The 18,155-nt window shown below is 30.9% G+C and overlaps 1 protein-coding gene across 3 annotated transcripts in view; it reads left to right on the top strand.

The window, feature by feature from the left end:
* The first annotated feature begins 17 nt into the window (after positions 1 to 17).
* The window catches only part of LOC139489777 (TBC1 domain family member 16-like), a 46,723-nt gene continuing 28,585 nt past the window's right edge, over positions 18 to 18,155 (top strand). Inside the window, exons 1-2 of one of the 3 annotated variants that reach the window (XM_071276595.1) lie at positions 18 to 151; positions 7,581 to 7,655. The gene's annotated coding sequence lies outside the window, so the exon portion shown is untranslated. Of the gene's footprint in view, positions 152 to 7,580; positions 7,656 to 17,220; positions 17,353 to 18,155 lie in introns of those variants that run through there. The other 2 variants (XM_071276597.1, XM_071276596.1) reach the window with 2 other exon arrangements.

Below are 18,155 nucleotides of genomic sequence, written 5' to 3'. Positions count from 1 at the left end.
AATAATATCGGATTTTTGGTCCGAAAGTAATCCAATGAAAAAGAAAGAAAGGTAATAAGATGTACAGAATGTCATGTTTTCGTGTACCGATTTGAGATCTACAACAACAAAGAACTGCACTATTTGATTTTACTGATAATTGGTACTTCATGTAAGTAATTACAAAATGTGGAAATAGTGTTTGTTAACTTTATCACCATGTAAAACTATAGTTTCCTTCACCATAACCCCTCTTTCTTCAGTTTAGTTGTTTACACATGTTGTTTATTTACTTTGACAAATTTCATTGTATATACTCAATAATGGGGGTACCTTTATAACGCATAACAATCATTTTAGCCAATGCAAATGACTTTAATGGTAATTTTTGGTGCATGACAATAAAATGTACACTTCCTTTTAGAATACACCTTATCGCTATTTGTCCGCATTGCTTGATATCACATAGTTTCCTGTAAAATGTTGACGTCATAAAACAATATATCTGACGCCACAATGGAAAAATGATTGTTGTTGACGTCAAAAGTTCAAGCGGCCGGGTCAGCCGGGATTAGCAATAAGGTGTATGTTTAGACGATAAAAAATTCCACTGATTTTGCTTTTAAAAAATTCCACTGATTTTGCCTTTTTGTTCATTCCACACTATACATGTAGTGTATAGTGTAGAATGTTTTTTCTACATTAATATGAGGCAGGCATTACCTGTGAATGGGGACGAAGTTTGTTTAAATTATTTTTTTTGTAACATATTTGTTAAAAAAAGAAACGAAAATACCGTAACGTTTCCGATTTTGGTTCTGTTGTTAGGGATTTTACTTGTGACGTTATTTAAGTTATGACGTCATGTTCAATGTAAACAAAGAAACGCAATGCACCAGGTAACGTTTATTCATACAAAAGACAAAGAATGATTAAAAATGAAATATTGGTATTGTGTTCCTTGAGTTTCTATATTTTACTAGACTAACTAAAGTCTCACGACAACAAGACCGGAAGAAGGAAGTAGAGTTATGTGTTCTGCGCAGATCCGGAAATTAAAAAACGTGACAAAAAAAAAAATTGAACGATTTTGAGTTCATTAGTACAATGAAAAATTCGGGAAATTTTCCTGATTTTTTTTTTTTTTTTTTTTGTTTTATTGAATTTTCTACTGTAATAGGGGACTTCGTCCCCATATAATGGACAATGATGGATAAACATATTTAGTTACTGATTCATAGAATAAACAAGCTAAATAGAATAGGGAGGACAATATCCAGCACTCAAATAACGGTAAAAATCTTGCCAAATGTTTTCTGACCGACAGCTTTTGATCAAATGTACATTACTTTCACTTTCGCTTTTACAGGAAGTAACGGGTATTGTTGTAAATTATATATATTGTCAATAGAAATCTTATAATTTTTAGACTATACTGAACATGTTGTAGTTATATTTTTGTATGTTTTCTAAATAGGGATAAAGGTTAAAGTATTTTATGTAAAGTTTATGTAAAAGGGAGTTTTATTTAGATTTAGATAATAAATCCTTATGAACTATTTATGCACCGACGTTGTGCACCTTTTTACAGTAATAGGGCTGTAATGACATCATTTTCTAAGACGTTAAGTGCAAAGATATTTGCCTTATAAGGAAGTTTCCTTATTTGGTCTTAGATTTTATCCATATTTGGAATTTCGAAATAACAACACTAGCGCATGATTTATAGTATTTTACGTCAGTTCCAGCTTGTTCCTACCACCGGCTAGCAGCTTAATTTACGTGTCTGATTAATTTTTAACGTACAGTTTTAATTTAATATCTTTTAAGTTCCAGAATATGCAATATATACATGTATACATGTATGCAATATAATTATTTATGCAGTTCATTTAATTGTTCCAGTTTTGAACGGAGGCAGACGTTTAATATTTTTCTTGTTTTCTAAATATTATAAGTTTGGAGAATAAAGTTTATAAATAATGAATTTTAACTTTAAATAGGAGAAAGGTGCGTAAAGTCGTCAAAAGTGTCCATTTGTTTCTAATAGTGAGGTTGCTGTTAATATATCTTTATGATATAGAAAGAGAGTTACGAAAATTGTAGTAGTATTTATATGTATTTATATGGAGAGTTGCAGCTAGAATCTGTGTTTCTTGAATGTTACTTTCTGGTGAACCAGTTGTAAAGTATTATCTGTTCGTCTAATCTATACGGAATATTGTTAATTGTTGATTGCTGCTTTAAGAAATTTGTATCTGTTAATTCGTGTTCCAGTTGTTACTATTATTATGTCTGGTGAATTAAACTTGTTATACACTTGAAGCGATTTTGTGTTTATACTCAGAACATCAACGTAAATTCTTGTCACTAATGTGATACTTTATTGCATTACATATAAAAATACAATCTGTCCTATTACACACACATGTAAAACGAAAACTGTGCTGACCCAGATACTATATTTGTGTGATATGCAGTATGCAGTAGCAGTATTAGTAATTATTTTGAGCGTTCATATTTCTTGTTAAATTCATTTGGTTCGTTGTTGGTGTCTGTCTGGTTTGGTGGTTGGTTTGGTTGGTTAGAAAGGTTCTCACCGGTTTACGAACACGTTACATTATATTTAAAAGTTAAAATGAACATTGTAAAATACTGAACAGTTGATGTGTCAAAATGTAATTCAGTCACTTGACAGTTCAATTAAGATAAATAACTTTTTATGCCCCACCTACGATAGTAGAGGGGCATTATGTTTTCTGGTCTGTGCCTCCGTTCGTTCGTCCGACTTCAGGTTAAAGTTTTTGGTCAAGGTAGTTTTTGATGAAGTTGAAGTCCAATCCACTTGAAACTTAGTACACATGTTCCCCATGATATGATCTTTCTAATTTTAATGCCAAATTATAGTTTTGACCCCAATTTCATGGTCAACTGAACATAGAAAATGAAAGTGCGAAGTTCAGGTTAAAGTTTTTGGTCAAGGTAGTTTTTGATGAAGTTAGAGTCACAACTACTTGAAACTTAGTACACATGTTCCCTATGATATGATCTTTCTAATTTTAATTCCAAATTAAAGTTTTGACCCCAATTTCACGGTCCACTGAACATGGAAAATTATAGTGCGAGTGGGGCATCCGTGTACTATGGACACATTCTTGTTTAGTGAATAATATTGAACTGTGATATCATGGTACTCTGTATAGACATATGCAATGGACATACTGTGTTGACACTTGACTGTAGTAGAAGACCCGTATATTGACCTCTAGATGTAACCAGACTGATGTAGTTTTCAACAATAGACAGACCTGTGTATATACAATATGTCTAGCTCTGAATTGTCCCAAGTCTAGAACAGTTATGAATTAATTCAACATAGACTGATAATAAAAGATCTGCCATCTACAATTCTATGCACTCTAAAGGAAATATATTAGATTATCTTAGGTTATGGAAATAAACGAGTTTCTTGACTACAGTTTCCTTGTGTTTGAAAAACCATTGGTAATCTGTTTATTGCTATTTATCTCGGAAATTACAATGACGTTTTTTTGACATCATATAATTCTCACTCTATGAAATTTGTTTGAGTAAAACCATACTCAATATAGTAACTACAGATTGAAAATTATCACTGAATATGAAATAGAAAAAAAACTGATGAGAGGCAATTTTAAAAACTATAATGAACAACAATGATTAAATATTAATACCGTATAATTGTAAATTTCTTAAAACACAGAAACATTGTGCAGAACAAGGTAGAAAAGCTATGTTCAGTATGAGAAGAACTACATCATCATTATGTTTAAATGTATTTACAATGCTTAGTCTTTTTGATACTTATGTTAGTAGCATATTAATGTATGGGTGTGAAATATGGGGAGTACACAAATCTATGATAGAAAAGGTCCATTTGGACTACTGCAAAATGTTATTAAGTGTCAAAAGAACGACCTCAAATGTGATGGTCTATTTTGAATTAGGTAGATTTCCACTGCAGTATGAGCGTAATTATAGAATACTTAAATTTTGGTTCAAAATTTTAATTAGTGACAATTGTATATTAAGGTCTTGTTATAAAGAACTTGTGTTAAATTGTTCAAAATGTATGAATTGGGCAACATATGTTAAAAGATTGATATATAGTCTTGGTATGAATAATTTGTGGGATAATCAGTGGTTGTTAAATGTAGACAGCTCATATTTACCTTTGATAAGACAGCGTTTGTTTGATCAAGCTAACCAAGAGTTACAATTTTTATTAGATTCTTCTTCAAAGTGTAGGTTATATAAGTATGTTGTAACAAATGTAGTTTTGCAATTTTATTTACAGAAATGCATTCCTGTACTTTTTCGTAAATGTATAACAAGGATTAGTTTGACTTCACATAACCTTTGTATTGAAACTGGACGTTATGTCGGTACTAATAGAAATGAAAGAAATTGTATTTTTTGTGATTTAGGAGTAATAGAGGATGAATTTCATTTTATCCTTCAATGTAGTAGATATACTGATTTGCAAAAAAAATATATAAAAAAATATTACTGGTCTAGGCCATCAACTTTTAAATTAATAGAATTATTGTCAGGTGAAAACACAAAACAGCTTTGTAACTTGGGAAAGTTTATACATTTCTCTTTTAAATTAAGAAACAGTTTATTGTTATAAAAGATATTTTGTATTGATGAAACTTCTGACGTCACCTATTGTTTATTATACATATTGTTTATATTGTTTGTAATATGCCATATGTATACACTGTACATGTACTTGATTCTACTGATGAGCCGTAAGGCTCAAAGTTAATAAAGAATTTGAGAATTTGATTAAACACTCCCATTAATAATGATTAAACACTCTAATCAACAATGATTAAATACTCTATTTAACAATGATTAAATACTCTATTTAACAATGATTAAATACTCTATTTAACAATGATTAAATACTCTATTTAACATGCAATGATTAAATACTCTATTTAACAATGATTAAATACTCCCATTAATAATGATTAAACACTCTAATTAACAATGATTAAACAATCCAATTAACAATGATTAAACACTCCTATTAACAATGATTAAACATTCCAATTAACAATGATTAAACATTCCAATTAACAATGATTACACACTCCAATTAACAATCAATGATTAAACACTCTTATTTGACAATTAACAATGATTAAACACTCTTATTTGACAATTAACAATGATTAAATACTCTATTTTACATGCAATGATTAAATACTCCCATTAATAATGATTAAACACTCTTATTAACAATGATTAAACAATCCAATTAACAATGATTAAACACTCCTATTAACAATGATTAAACAATCCAATTAACAATGATTAAACATTCCAATTAACAATGATCACACACTCCAATTAACAATGATTAAACACTCTTATTTGACAATTAACAATGATTAAACACTCGTATTTGACAATTAACAATGATTAAACACTCCAATTAATGTCAATGATTCCAATTAATTTCTCCAGATTATAAGTATCTGCTGTTAACATGGTTAAAGTGTTGTCTTTTTATACTTTACATATTTTTTTCCTTTTAAAAACTCACCAAACATCTTTCCTTTTTAAACTGATTTTTATCTCTATTCATATCAATTATAACAAAGTGATAGTAGACTAAGAGTATCCTTTTATTGCATGATAAGGAAAATTACACTTATCTGATCACAGAATAATACCATAAAAAGATGTTCACCTCAGAAGTTAGTTAGGTTAAGAACTTGATAATATATAATGAAGGAAATGAAGGATACCATATTGAAAATCAGATCCATTCTATACAGTTAATCAGATTATGTCCAGAATTATGAGGGATGTAGTGTAAGAAAAATTGATTACGAGATAGAATTAGGTCTCTTGAGGAGACTGTCTTCAATTGACAGACACATAGAAATCTAATCGATTTGTTTACCATGTTTACACCTTAATATAAAGAATATATTATTCTTATTCTTAGAAGAACTCTTATTACGGAAATTTGTATTGAATAGTTATTTGGAAAGATAAGTATGTTAATTTATTTTCCTTCTTTATTTTAGAATAATCAGAAAAAAGGAAAAGGGAAAAAACTAGAATTTCCATCTGGAAAATTCACATAAAATTTATGGATTATAATTTATTTTGTGCACAGAAATTGAATACAACTTATAAATTATTTAAATGGAGCTGCTGTGAATCACATCAGTAATTACTTTCTTTATAAATTATACATGTATAATAGTAATTTGTAGATCTCTATTTAATTTATTTTAGATTTCATCCATACTTTTGTTATGGATCCGCATGCTTTTTAATTTGATTTTACAACCAAGTTCTGGTATTCAAAACTTCTTGTAAAAAGAAAGTTAAGACACAAATTCTAGAAGCTTTTGAAACGCAGTACATACTCTTTTGAGCTTCATGTTGATATTAACAAACTGTTCATCAATGCAAGATATGCAAATAAGTCACATGGAAAAAACTGTCCATTGACTTTATTGGAATTATTACTTTAAATTTGTACTCATAGTGACTATTTTACCAATAAGTGCGTTTTTTTTCCAAAGAGGTTTCAACTCTCAAAGAACTGAACAAATTTATTTTCTATTCACAGTGGAGCTAGTACATCAAACATAGACCCAAATGAGCAATACATACCAGTACTCTTTGGAGTCTTATGTTGATATTAACATATCTATAATACTAAAATTTCGAGGTCCAATTTGTCAGCCGTCATCACGTAAAAACGACGAATCAAAGAATTCAACTTTATATACAACTAATATAGTACAAAGGTGTAGATTAAAAATTACACCACTCCAGGCCCTTTTGTTTTCCACGTAATTAATATCGCCAATAATTAGGAAGTTCCGGGTCGAGTCCGATATCGATACCAATAGTATAATCACCTGTTACCTATTACCTTATCTGTACGTTCCGCATCTGACAGGCGCACCACCAAACGGTGTATTCAGGATTAATAATATGCTATATAAACTGGTCATAATCACAGGGTTGACACTACTAAATTGTCAAATTGTTACCTATTGTAGTATTTTAATCCGTAAGACTTTCTAAGATAACAATACGAATACTAAAAATCTGGACTTAAAATAAGTTTCAATTTGTAAGCGGGCATCTGAGACTACTATATATGTTATAATTAGTAGTCTCAGGCGGGCATGCATGACGTAAAACAGCGAATCAAAGAATTCAACTTTATTTATAACTAATATAGGACAATGCTGTTGATTAAAAAATACTCCATTCCAGGACCTTTTGTTTTCCAAATATTTAATATTACCAATAATTGATAAGTTCCAGTTCGACGGGTTCAAACAGAAAGATTTGAAAGCAGAGAAAAATGTGTATCTTATAATCAGCATGACTTTATCAGATGACAGTACTAATACTAAGATAAGGCTTGCGCATAGTAATACTTTAATTCAGTCACGGACCCGCGATATCACGGGTGTGTTCTAGTATATAATATATGTCCATGATTTTACACTTTACTTCTTCAAACATGTTGAAACTATTGTCTATATACTTACTATTTTACTATCTTGTTTCAGACATGAAAGACATGAATTTGGAATAGACATATTTTTATGGTTAACAGTAGTAATAGAAAATTCACAGCACCATTAGTAAGTATAAGACAGATAAAAAATTATGATCTTTATAGAAATAAGAAGATGTGGTATTATTGAAAATGAGACACTTTACCATCCACTAGAAACCAATTGATGTAGATTTAATTAAGGTGGTACCCAACACCTTCACTAAAATTAATTTGGCTCGTTTAATTTTCATAAAAGTTTGTCAAAGTATTTACTCTGACCCTTTGACAAAAATATAAAAATTTCAAAAAATTTGAACCAACTATTTTATCAGAAAAATTACATTGGTTATGGGTGCTATAAACAGTTTCGTATAAAAAACTAGGGCTAAAAATAACCATGGAGGGAAACCCCTGTTTATTTACTCAATTGGTGAAAAAGTATCATGTTTTTTGTATTTGATTGTAAAAATTAGTTAATAAGCTTTCAATTAAAACAGGTTGAATGATTGAAATAATCTTAAAAATGATATTAACTTTACATGTTTTGAGGGGAGACAACACTGTAAACATCCTGTTTTTTTGGCAGTAAAAATTTAAAACTTATTTGCAGCCACTGTAGATCTTTTCGGAGAAGGAGACCGTACCCTGAAACAAGATTTTATTGAAAGGCCAGGTAAAAACCTACAAATTTCATACAGTTTTGATTATGTAAAATGTGCATGGATCATGTCTTCATGGGTGTGCACATGACATGGTTTTTTTCAAGTTTTTTATGTTCAAATTATACCTTTTTTTTCCCATGTTCATTGGATGGAATATTTTTAATATATTAAAAGTACACATTATTTTTATTTCATTATAAACTAGAGAACATTCTGATTCCAGTGATATCTAGTTTTATACAAGTATCTTTATTAATCAGTCCACCACTAAGGGTCACTTATGCATGGTCCCTCAAAACGTCATAGAAAAAAACTGCTGATTGCATCCTATATATATATAGCGGTTTAACAAACACTTATTTTGATCATTGAGAAGCTTAATATTCCCTTAAAATACAACGTAATTAAAACGTTTAGCTGATTTTACAGAGTTATCTCCCTGTAGTGTTAAGTACCACCTTAACATGATTAACACGTACAGGTCACCTCCAACAATGAAGAAAACACATTTTGTATTGTAAGTTATAAAGGTTTCCACATGGCAAAACGTAAAACATTTTATGTACATAATATTTAAACAAACAAAAAAACATTAAACATGTTAAAGACAGCAACCAAACATAGCAACTAAATAATAGGGTTTGTCTTTGGTGGTACATGTATATAAAAAATACTTTCATCTTGTTCCTAACTGATTTATGATATTCTATAGGTTTATATTGTTTAATAATCACAATGTGTATCACTAGTTGTTAATTATTCAGTAGTTAAAACTCATGCAATTAATGTATCTCATTTTTCATTAGTTTTTGTATTGGGTAATTCTGTCTGATGATAGAAATATTGTCAATGTTTGACTACTGAAAGGAAAAATAATGTAAACACAGCTAACTTTACGGAAATATGGTACTTTTAATAATATATCTAACATAATGCAGTTGTTAAAACTATCCATTATTAATTATACTTACGTATTATGTGACTTTAAACAGCAGTTAGAGAAAAGTTTTTATCATTTACATTATTGTCAGAGAAACAGTTATTTTTGTTTGTGAAAATAGAACAGTTGGTTGTTGTAAAATTCATTGGTCTAGGTTAAAAATTGTATACAAAACATTTGCTGTTTTTATGCCCTTGCAACTGAAAGTTGGGAGACATGCATATTATTGTTTTACCCCTGTTTGTTCATCAATTTCATTATGGGTATATAATTGTTTCATACAGTTTGAATGCTAAGGAAGTTTTCTCTTTGCTGGCTGTTTGTACAAATATTGAAGATGTGCATGTGGTCAGGGTTTTGATTTTTATTACTATTCTCTCTTTTTGGATATAGTTGGAACATTGTCATTTTTGGAGTATATACTTGTACATAGCCTTTCCAGATAACTCCTCCTGCAGTAAACCATATACCTATGTGCTCCCATGCTCAACTTTGTGTATTTTAAAATAACAATTTGCATCTGCTGTGGCATCATTTGTGTGTCACAGATACAATAATAACTCAAAGAAAGTCCCACATTGACTCCGTTATAATACAATTACTTCTTGGTGGAGTGCCATCACTGAGGGGGGATAGGAGGGGTCCTGATCCCGAAATCCCGGACTTAAAAAAACGAAATCCCGAGGTCCCGAATTTAAATAAAGTAAATCCTGACGTCCCGAAATCCTAAAAAAAGGATTCCCGGATCCCGAAAGGGTCAATCCCGAAATCCCGAGCTTAAAAACACCCGATCCCGGAGTCCCGATAAGGTCCTATCCCCCCTCATCACTTTGTATAAAATAAAATTGAGAAAGGAAATGGGGAATGTGTCAAAGCGACAACAACCCGACCATAGAGCAGACAACAGCCGAAGGCCACCAATGATAGGTCTTCAATGTAGCGAGAATATATACAAGAATATATAGTATGTTTTGGCGAATGCCAAATTTCTAAATAAGTTACTTTTAAAATCTGGTATAAAATTTTGTCTTATAAAAAAACTAATTTTGAATAAATATGTGTTATGTTTGTCAGTATACACATCATAAATTGATTTAATTAAATAATTCATTAGGAACATGATAGATTTGCTTCATGAAATCAGATTCACTGATCATTCTGCTATTGTGTAAACAGTTGATCTATAGGATTAGGTAGGCATTTGTTATTGTCAATCAAAAGGCTTACAGTTGATGCATTTAATTAGTTAAGAATATGGCTGGACTTTTGATATATTAATGAATGAAGATATTTTAAGAATATTCTTATTGTCAATTAAACAAGGTTATTTATGAATTTGACAAATAAAAGTACAAGTTTACAAAATTCAAGTGAAAGAAACTCATGATATCATTTGCCCCATTGAATATGTGACCTTCAACATTTATGTTAATACTACTTACATGTACTTATAAATTTAAAACCTTGGTATTTGAAAAAATAATTTTATGATACATATATGCATTTTAATCTGCTGCAATAAGTTAGTGATAGTTAAAACCGTATGAAAATATTCACTTCAATATGAATGCATGTACTACCACTAATCAACAACTTACAGTTGTTAAATGTCCCACAATTTTAACTCATTTGAAAAAGAAAAAAAAATTTCATTGAAGATTCAGTAAATTGCACAACAGAAAATGATCAAGAAGCTAAGGCAAGATTTTGGCCCACACCCGTACAAATCAGGGGAGGATCAAGCCATTTTCAAAAGGGGGGTGTCCTAACCCAGGATAAAGGGGGGTTTGGGGTTCCAACCATATGTCCCCATTCAACTGCATTGATCCTAAAAAAATAAGAAGGGGGGATTCCAACCCCAGGACCCCCCCTCTGGATCTGCCACTGCAAATCATCATAAATATTCTTGAGCATTGTAACTATTTTATGCAAAAATGCCATATGCTTTGTACCTGCTCCATGGAGCCTCTAGTTAATGAGTGAAGTAACTGTTACATAAAATTAAAAAAATACTGAAGTATAGAACAACTTTGCAACAAAAAAACCAAGGCTACATGGAATTGATTAGTTTGACTGATAAACGTGACAGAGCTATGGATTGAAAAGAAATATGAACCCTAGTGCCCTTAAGCATGCATCCTGGTATAGATTGTCACTGTTGAATACACGAACTTGCTGACCCCTTCCATTGTAAGACAATTGACTATAAAATGCAATAACATTGAGCACAGACCAAAATCAAGTATTCTATCTTTAAATGATGCAAATTAGATAAGGACTCTATTTTACTGTCTTTGGAGATTGGCATATTTGTTCATTAGTATTCTGTACTTGGTTGACAAAATCAGGTTTACATATTACAGCATGGCAGCCAGACAATTTGAAACAGATTTTTAAAAGAATTTCTGTCTATTCCTCTTCTTTTTCTGTCTGAGAGAATTTATTATATTATTAGATTCAGTAAGAAAATATATCCTGCTGTTTTTCAATAAGAAATTGATTAGAAAAAGTAGCTATATAGCTTATCACGTCATAGGTTACTTTATATGTGCAATGTTGGAAAGAGGTTTAAAGTGCAACTTATATCATGATATATGAATAAGGCTTTCTTATGGTAATCCTTCATACATATAAATTTTAATTTTAGTTTCTTGTGTAAAATTAAGAAATAATTCATGGGGGCTTGAATATATCGTGGTTTTACCACGGGTGGGCCTTTTATGACAAATATTTAACCTGAGCGAAAGCGAGGGGTAAAATATCGGCATAAAGGGACAACCCGTGGTAAAATCACGATTTAAGACCCAGGAATTATTTCGATTCTAATAGGACAAATACGGCCATTATTTTTTTATTATCAAAGAGCTTTAGGTGGAGGCAAATATTTGCCGTTCCCATTAATAAACGCACTAATCAAATTGGCGTAAAACAATGGAGAAAACTGAATTAGTGACATGCTTAAACTTTTAACCATAACGTATTTAGATACTTTTTGGATGAATTTAAATGATAATTTCTTATTTGTCTTATATGTATAAAAAAAAAATGGCTTATATCACATTTATACCACATTTTAGCATCGTTTGTTTACGTTTCCTTGTGATGATTTTCGGTTTCACATGCGTGTATTTTCCCATAAAATGCTTATATTCTTACGTCATCGTTCTATGACATTGGGCACCTCATTCATAAAAAAACATATATGACATGGGAGTACGATTGGAACAGCTATGGCAATATATTCATATTTTACCACGGGTGTGTACTCAAAGCATTTGAAGGACGTCATATTAGAATTTGGAGTTAAGTATGACGTCAATTATCACTGAACTAGTATACATATTTGTTTATGGGGGCAGCTGAAGGACTCCTCAGGTTGTTGGAGTTTCTCGCTGCAACTTTTACTTTCAAATTGTTATTTCCATTTCATTGAAAAAGACTGCAATTGATTTTGAGGTTACTTGGTCAAACGTCAACGTTCAGCACCAATTAATTGATAAAAAAGTCAGGGCACATTTTCAATTCCTTTGCTTCACAAAAATTGTCAGTAGATTTCACATTCTTTGACACTAAAAAAAGACCTCCAAAACAGTACTGACATAAAATCAGTTGCTGGAAATAAAATTCTGCCAAGGCAACTGTCCTGTGGCTTCTGAATTTTCTTTAGATTGAAAGATTAAATTTCAGTCTGTCTTTTTACAGATTTCAGTCGAAATATTTTTAGAAAGATGATTTATAATCACTGTTTTATCAGGTTTCTTAAACTTCCAGAATTAATGCAGCAAAAAATCTTGACATACAATTTTATGTCTCTTAATGCAGCAAAAAATCTTGACATACAATTTTATGTCTCTTAGGGTTTTCTTAAGAACGATCTAGATAAAAACATTAATTTCAGTCATTAGTTACTGTAACAGCGAGAGCTGACGCCCACAGAACAATTAAATTTGATTTTAAAAGGTGAAATTACACATTTTTTTTAACACAGATTATCATTTCTGATTGCTAGAAGTACAATTTTGTCCTAGTTAATTTGGATGAAAATCTCAAGTTAACTCATGGGATTTCATACAACTTAAAATAAATTAGAATTTCTTAGAATGTTTGATATAGAAATAAGAAGATGTGGTATGATTGCCAATGAGACAACTCTCCTTAAGAGACCAATGACATAGAAATTAACAATTCTAGGTCACCATATATAAGGCCTTCAAAATGAGTAAAACCTAAATGTCTATTTAGAGTTGATACTTACATATTTGTTTCCAGATTATATATGAAAATGAAATTCATAATTTGTATTATCATATGGTTCTGATATAAATAAGAAATGAACATTTCTTGAAACTCAGCTATCATTATTTTAGTGATATGCTTAAGCTTAAATATTCATTTATCGGGAATAAAAGATGCATAGATTAAGATGCAGTTAATTATAAACGGATGGTATGGGATTAGTTTATAAGGAATGATGGGGGTGGAGAAATTATAAAGTGAGGAATGACAGATGCAAGGATAATAAGGTGAGGAAGGTGGATGCAGGGTTTAAGATGTAGGTTAAATAATTGGGATGGATGGATTAGTTGGTAAAGAGTGATGAGAATAAAGGGATTATAAGGCAAGGATTAAGAGATTAGTTGGTAAAGAGTGATGAGAATAAAGGGATTATAAGGCAAGGATTATATATAAGAGATGCAGGCTTCAAGATGATGAAACGAATATAGCATGTATAGGATATTGAGGGATTAGTGGGCTAGAATAGGTAATAAGATCGAAAATTGAGATAGAAAACAGGGAATTTGTAAAAGAGACAACAACCTGACCAAAGAGCAAAACACAGCCCAAGGTCACTAAAGGTCATCATCACAGCGAACAAATCCTGAACCCAAAGGCTGGCTCGAGTTGGCCCTTATACAAATATGTGTAGGAGTTCACCGAAAATGGATGTCACACTAAACTCCTAAACATATAAATGAAGCATAAATTTTCAAAGACTAAGATCAGCCTTTGTTTATAACTTACAGGGTAAAATTATTATGTTTCTGCTATGAATTTTAACTTCCTTAATTTACACAATGATTATTAATTCAACACCTGTGAATGAAAAGCATTATTGAGTTCTTTAATATTGGGTAACAAAGACAGTTTTGTTCAGGCTTCCTTTTAAGATTCTTACTGTATAAGTATCACCAGAAGTTTACATCAAACATGATATTTAATGCGATTTAAATCAGAATATGGACAAAATGTCAAATATCTCAGTATAACATTGTTTAATCAACCATATTAATCAATTATATTTATTGAAATAAATGGATTTGAAAATATGTTGCAGCTATTTTATTTGTTTTAAATGAGTTAAAAGTAAAGCACTATAAACTTTAAAAGTGATATATGTATTGCCAATAGATAAAGAACGCATCATTCATTAATGTGATCAAACCCTTCTAATAACAAAGAATAAATGATCAACTGCATCTGAAATGTTTTGCAAAACTATATAAAAAAAAAGGGTTCCTCATTTTATGCGGATGAGATTGTGTATTATACAGCTGTAGTGCAACATACTGGGGTAAAGTCCTAATTGAAGAGGGCCTAGATAAGGTTACAGAGTAAGAGAATAATGGACATGGAAAGGGGGAAAATAAGAAAAGAGAATGAATGGGGAACACATGAGAATAGTAGAGAAAAATGGACCAAAAAGATAAAGAAAAGCTTAAAAGAATAATTGGGTGTTATTACAAAGATTGTACATGTATTGGACAAAAGACCCTCTAATTTCCCCATTTCCCCAATATCAAAAGCCTTAGGAAGTGTTTTGTTTTTGAAATTTTTTAGAAGGTAAATAATGGGCATATTCAGTAATATCTCTGCAATTTTGATTATATTGCACAGTCTCAGCATCTTTGTTTTGATGAATGGACCAATCAGAAAGTTCAAAACAGTAAATTTACTATAATTTCAAAATTGGTCAATTATACACATGATACATACATTTATAATTAAATGATATGTCAAATGTAAAAGAGATTTGATGCAGAACTTGACTTACCGGTACATCTATAATAAATCTATATGTATGTTATTTGAACTCTGTTGGAGGATTTTGTCATTGGCAATCAACATCTCCTTATCTTTATATTGACTAGAAGATGCCTGCATTATTGGGGTACAATTTGGCATGTGTTGAAACAAAAAGTGTGAACACAGTAATAAGATGGACACAGTTAGGATTTAGACAAGTCATGTGCCTGTGTTTACATATTAAAAAAAGGGAAGGGATCCAGACATTCAGTGCCAGTTTACACATAAAAGGGGGAGGATAACTTAGACACGTTTAATGCTCATTTCATTTTTGGACATTTCTGCACCTGAATAAAAAGGATGGATGTAGTTTAATGTAGCAAAATGATGCCCTCACAATACAATACAGGATCCTTATAGGCCTTACTGTCCTATTTTCTATCCTTCTTCTTTCACTTGGATTTAGAGGGCAGTACCTCGACTGAACATACAAGAAAGCATATAAGACACAGATCGATAACTGTCTCTGAATTTTGTTATTTTTCAAAAATTGATGTTTTCTGTGGAAATAGATTGTTTCAAAAACAAATTAGGCCATTCATTAAGAGGCGGTACCCGGTACTTTTACCCTCCTATGCTATTGACAAGTACCGCCTAAATGTAGAAATTTTTATATAAGATATTCATGAAATAAATTGAAAAGTACTACCTAGAAACGTGGAAAGTACCAGTCAACATGAAAGATAATGAAACCAATGATCATGTCATAAATATTTCCAACTTTGTATGGTTTTAGAGCAGTTTCGGCTAAATAAATCCAGTCCCTTTCTTTTGTAGTATAGATGTCAGTAGTTTTTATTTGCACTGGTGTAGCTTCAGTGAAAAAGATTGGTATTTTTGTCCATTTTAAAATGAATAACAAGACTACAGAACTTCGAAGAAAATTCAAAAAAAGGCTGGAAAATTAAAATTAATTTTTTTTGGACAAAATCAGCATTATCAACCAACAGAAGAATTGAAAAACAATTGTCATATTCCTGACTCAGTACAGACATTTTATAAAGAAAATGGTGGGTTAATCCTGGTTTTAAAACTAGCTTAACCTCCCACTTCGATGACAACTCAAGATGATGAATGCTGATTATCTTGTGGTTTACACATGGTACAAGATGAATATGGTCATACAGGCGCGGATCCAGCCATTTTAAAAAGGGGGGGTTCCCAACCCGGAGCAAAAGGGGGGGGGGGGGGTGGGTTCCAACTATATGCTCCCATTCAAATGCATTGATCGGCCAAAAAAAAGGGGGGGTTCCAACCCCCGGAACCCCCCCCTCTGGATCTGCCACTGTCGTACTTAATCGTTAGACACAGAATAAAGGGAAGCCTTTTATGTTGTTCTTACTTTCCCCCATATATTTCAGAGTCCTTAATTAGACATTTTTAGGAAAATGAAACGAACAGCTGTTCAAGTGTCAAGGCAGTTTGTCTGATTGTAATTGCATTGGAGTATGCATGAACTTTGGCAAATGTCTGCAATTATCCTAATAAGCATCTTTATTGTTCCCAGTGTCTTATTAAGGAATCCTTAGCTATAAGATCACTGCATGCTTCATTACTTAAGTCTAAACTTTCATCAGTAATCGTCACAGTGAAGAAATTGATGTGACTAAAACCAATAAATATCTGTTCAGTTTACAGTATAAAAGGAAATCTAGCATGCAACAAGAAATTTTCTTCAACTCTGCTTTTTAAAGAAATACGACTTCAATTCAAGTGTGCATCATCTGCATGTAAATAATCCATATTAGTTTCTGGGATGATAGTTATATGACGTAGAAGGGAAATAATTTGGTCGTAATGAAAGTTATTATGGAATATTATGACAAATGGAAATTGATTGTAATTGATTATTTATACATCATATGAAAATTGCCACCAATTATATAGTGGTCATAGTTAGTGATTGAGTATAATAATTTTTCTGTCAAACAGTCGTGTCCATTGTTGTTATAATTTATTGATCAGTTTAATACATGTGTATTGATGACAGAAATTTCATCTGTGTTTATATTGTTTATATTCTCAAGGCAAATGACACATATGGCGGTTTATGTTTATTGACGTTTTTTTGGATAATTGTGTATTTTATCTAGAATGTGAGTAATTGTGTGTTGTATCATTTATTATATAATATTCAATTCTCATATTAGGATTTCTTCGGTTTTTTTTTATTATGTTCACATCTGGCTCGGGGATAAACATGTAAATTAAAAATTTATTGTCCATCTGCCAGGATTTGTCACTTTTAATTGGATTAATGCTAAATGGCTAACTAGAAACCAATAGAACATTGAATATTGATATATAGGCAAGAAAAATATTTTTTATATTGTTTTATGATGATAATTATAAGTTTGAACTTTGTAATGTAATTGTAGTTGAGATCATATATTCATGTATAATTACAAAAAGAAACTGTTAAATGGACATTTTTTTTAGTTCAATTGTGTATGCTGTAAAAAAAATCAATCTTAGATAACAAACAAGAATATGTGCCCTCCCCCCATTTTTACATTTTAATGTTCAATGAACTACAAAATTTGGGTCAAAATCTAAATTTGACACATATTTTTAACAATTATCTTCATGACACGTACTAGTTTCATGTTAATATGACCTCAAAAAATCTTAAACCTAGCAAAACTAAAACCATATAAAATTAATAGGGGATGTGTGGAAATAAATGCCATGAGTGGACACACTGAAAAACATATAACACCCCTTACTAAATAGTGGAGGTGGGGCGTAACAATTGTTTCTTCTGATTATAAAAGAAAATTCAGAAAAAAAACTTGAAATATTGAGTTTGTGGAAAGTTATCATCATGTGTGAAATAATGAAAGGACATCAATTATCTTTTGTAGTATATATATAAGATGTTCTTTAAACACAAATATCT

Source organism: Mytilus edulis, chromosome 9 (genome assembly GCF_963676685.1).
Source record: "Mytilus edulis chromosome 9, xbMytEdul2.2, whole genome shotgun sequence".
Classification (NCBI taxonomy): Eukaryota; Metazoa; Mollusca; class Bivalvia; order Mytilida; family Mytilidae; genus Mytilus; species Mytilus edulis.
The sequence above is the reverse complement of the archived record's forward strand: the minus strand, read 5'-3'. Positions and strand labels throughout refer to the sequence as shown.